Source organism: Dendrobium catenatum, unplaced genomic scaffold (genome assembly GCF_001605985.2).
Source record: "Dendrobium catenatum unplaced genomic scaffold, ASM160598v2 original_scaffold_86555, whole genome shotgun sequence".
Lineage (NCBI taxonomy): Eukaryota > Viridiplantae > Streptophyta > Magnoliopsida > Asparagales > Orchidaceae > Dendrobium > Dendrobium catenatum.
Window position 1 is genome coordinate 24,934 of NW_021404996.1, and position 3,681 is coordinate 28,614.

Consider the following 3,681-nt stretch of genomic DNA (forward strand, 5'->3'; position numbering starts at 1 on the left):
TGTTGGATGAGAAGACTTGAAAATAATGCAAATAATTACAGAAAAATTAGTATTATATAGTTTTATAAATAAGTTTTAAGTCAAAAGACTGAAGATAATATAAAGCAGTAGTAAAGAGTAAGGCTTTGTTTGGGACAGCTTTCTCATTGTTTTTTAAAAATAATTTTTTTTTTGTTAAAAAAATTCTAATTCAATTTTTTTTAAAACTAAAACATTGTTTTAGAAAGCATTAAGAAAGTTGTCCCAAACAAAACTTTTGGATAGGAATAAATTTTGAATTTGTATTTCTATTATTGAATATGGTGCAAGTAAGTTGAGCCAAGATTTGAGCTTAGTTTAATAAATAATTTGTGAGCTAAGTTTGATCAATTAATCAGTCAAATTTTAGACAACTTTAATTTATTTAAAAAATATTAATTCAAAATATACTTACATATATTAGAGTTGTGTTATTAAATATATTTATAAATTAGGTCTCATATTCTTTATTATTTTGTTCTCTAATTTTTTATTTAATTATAAAAATTGTTTTGAGGTATTTTTTTTTCTTTCATGATAATCGAGCTAGCTATTGAGTCAATTTAAATGAGTAGCCAAACTCATTCAAATGAGTAATTAATTAATTATCTCTCTTAGGATTAGAATGCTTATTTATAAATTTTTTATTTTTCATTTTATACAATCTTTTAAAATTGTGGATCACATTTTTTTATAGTGGTGTCTATTATAAAATATGAGAATCAAGTTTAATCAATTTGTATGAATTTAATAATTGATGGGATATATAAGAACAATTAGGCATTATATATAAGCATTTTTAAAAATTTAATTTATCCATTGTATTTTATCAATTAAAATCAAATTATAAAAATATAATCTTATCAATTATTCAATTTTTTATTTAAAATCATTTGAAATTCTAATGTTATGAAATTCTTTCATCTTTCTATTGCATTTAGAGCAATTAGTATTAGTTTTATCTTCCATTCAAATTGAGCTCAGGGTTTCATTTCAACATTCCCTCACACTCGCCTAAAAAAAACACATTTCTTTTTTGAAAATAAATTCAATCAAATAACGGTGTTTAGTTTGTAAAAATTATGTAAGAATATTCTGATATATTTTTCGTCAGAAATACTTCAATATTTACGATTTTATGTTAAAATTAATGTAGTCTTATCATATGTCATATTAATTTTAGAGGATATTTTAAAAGTTTAAAGCCTATTAGAATATTCTAACATATTTTTTTCTCATTCATTTTGGAATGTTTTATTAAGAAGATGAAATGTATCTCCCTTAGAAATGTCACTACTCTCATTAGTCAAGACTTTGATTGGCATTCAAATTTGACAAAAAAAAAACGGTCATATTGGATGATGCTTGGCAGGCTATTTAGGCTTTGGCCCGTCTTCATCATATTGACTGAAAGGAAATCGGCCTACAAAATCTGACCAAAATGTTCCTCTCTTGTCAATGGAGTGTCTTCCTATAAATTAAAGGCTGAAAATGGGAGCTTTCTTAAAATATCTTCTCTATTTTCAACTCGTCTAGAATATGGACCATCACTGTTCACTGCATGTAAATTTCTAGACTCTCATATGATTCAACATCAACAAATTAATTACTTGATGTTGCTTTTAAGAAAAAAAAATTGTGATTCCTTCATGTTTGTAGTGTTTCTTCTTGTTTTATTTTTGTTTGAAAAAGAACTTTTTCTTAGGTTTTATTTGGTACGACTTTCTTATTCTGCTTTTTAGTATAAAAATCTTTTGAATTAGAAATTTTTTACTGAAAAGCTGATAAAAGCTGTCCCAAACAAAGCCTTAGATAAAATTGGAAAAGCTTGTTCTCGCTCCTTTGAATGGTAAGTGCAACGTGATAAATTTAAGTTTTTTATCAACTTAATTTATTGATACTCATTCTCTTCCATAATTTCATGGAGGCGGTAAAAGATTAATTTATAATAGATCATAGAGTTGTATGAAATATGAAAATTATTCGTATATGATATTTTTTGTGTCATACCTACTTATTTATGTTGGCTTTATGAAAATTTATTTTTCATTGATTTTTATTAAATTTTACATGATGATAAATGAATTATGCATAAATATTTTATAGAAATTTTATTTATGTTTATCTTAAGTTTTATTTGAATTGGAGGAAAGATTAAAAAGAACATTAAAATATCAATCATTTTTTAGTTAGTTATAAATTTACAATTATTAAGATAAAATTTATATTTTTTTTTCAATTTCTTTATATTCAAAATTTTGGCATCCAAAGATACCTTCCATCACTCTTCCACATACACTATTCTTTAATTGTTCACTCATGATGACAAAAGCATAAATAAAATAAATGTGTGCTATATATGACTTTTATTTTTATACTTTCAAATAAATTAATAAAAAAACATGACCTTTTTCCAAAATAATAATAATAATGAAAAGCATTAGAGTTTATCTCACATTGAACATTCTTTTCATTTTTTAAAAAAGTTTTTGGTTTTTTGAAAGCCATATTTGTGCTTTATCAAAGTCTTCAGATCCAAAATTTACATTTCACATATGATGTGACTCTTTTGTTCATTTTTCTTTCATAAGTATGCGGCCATGACAATGACTCTTTGATGAATGCGTGAGAAAGAATTGGAGAAATACCTGGCCATATAATGTGAGGGATAAATCATAAGTTCAGGTCCTACAACATCTTTGTCTACCACGTATAAATAATGATAATATCAAATAATAAGATAATAACTAAATATAATTCCTATCGAAAGCCAAAATATTACTAAATAGATATATAAGATATAATATAGAAGTATAAGATAATATAATATAATTATATTATGAATTTATATATTATATATATATTCCGGTCGCGCTCTGGTAGACTAAGGAAACTAGTTGACTCTGTCCTCTTCCGAGACCCGTAATCTTGATCCTGTTCCCCCTAAATAAAGAGTAACCAATATAGATCCTCAGCGACCTTCTCCTTGCGATGCGTTGCTCTACACCTATGTAATTGATTGACTCAGCAACGCTCTCCCTCAGCGCTCAAATATATTGCTCATTCTCGGTAGGTCCACTCCGCGTGACGTTAACATTCAATATGGAAGCATATTGATCCTAGAGTTCGCAGCCTGGAAGATAATCAAGTTGTCTCATCCATGTATTTAGGCACGGATTGTGTCACGTTTGCAAAAATAATGTTAGTGTACCTTATGTTGAATAAAGCAGAGGTGTTAACGTGCGGATGGTGTGAAATAATACACATAAATTTACTAATTATAACGTACTTGCACCAAAAATCCGTATTAGACGAAACCAGGCAGTGCGGGATTAACTCTGCTATTCTATATGAATTATTGCAATAGACCAGCAACCCAGAACATACTAGAATATATTATGAACCTATGTAACCAGTTTTTTCTGGTGCATTGTTAATCGTGGATTTGGGGATAGTAAAAATTAACCCAATCGGTGATTTACTGGGTTGGCGGATTGTATCGATACGAAGGTATGACATCAACGATTCCGCTCAGTCCACTTATATCGGATTGTTTGCTGTATGATCTATAAAAAAGGTGCCTGGTCTCGGATCCTTGTGAAATAGTACGCACGTTCTTTAAACTGTTTATCGTACTGTATATGCTAGATCGCTGTCAACATC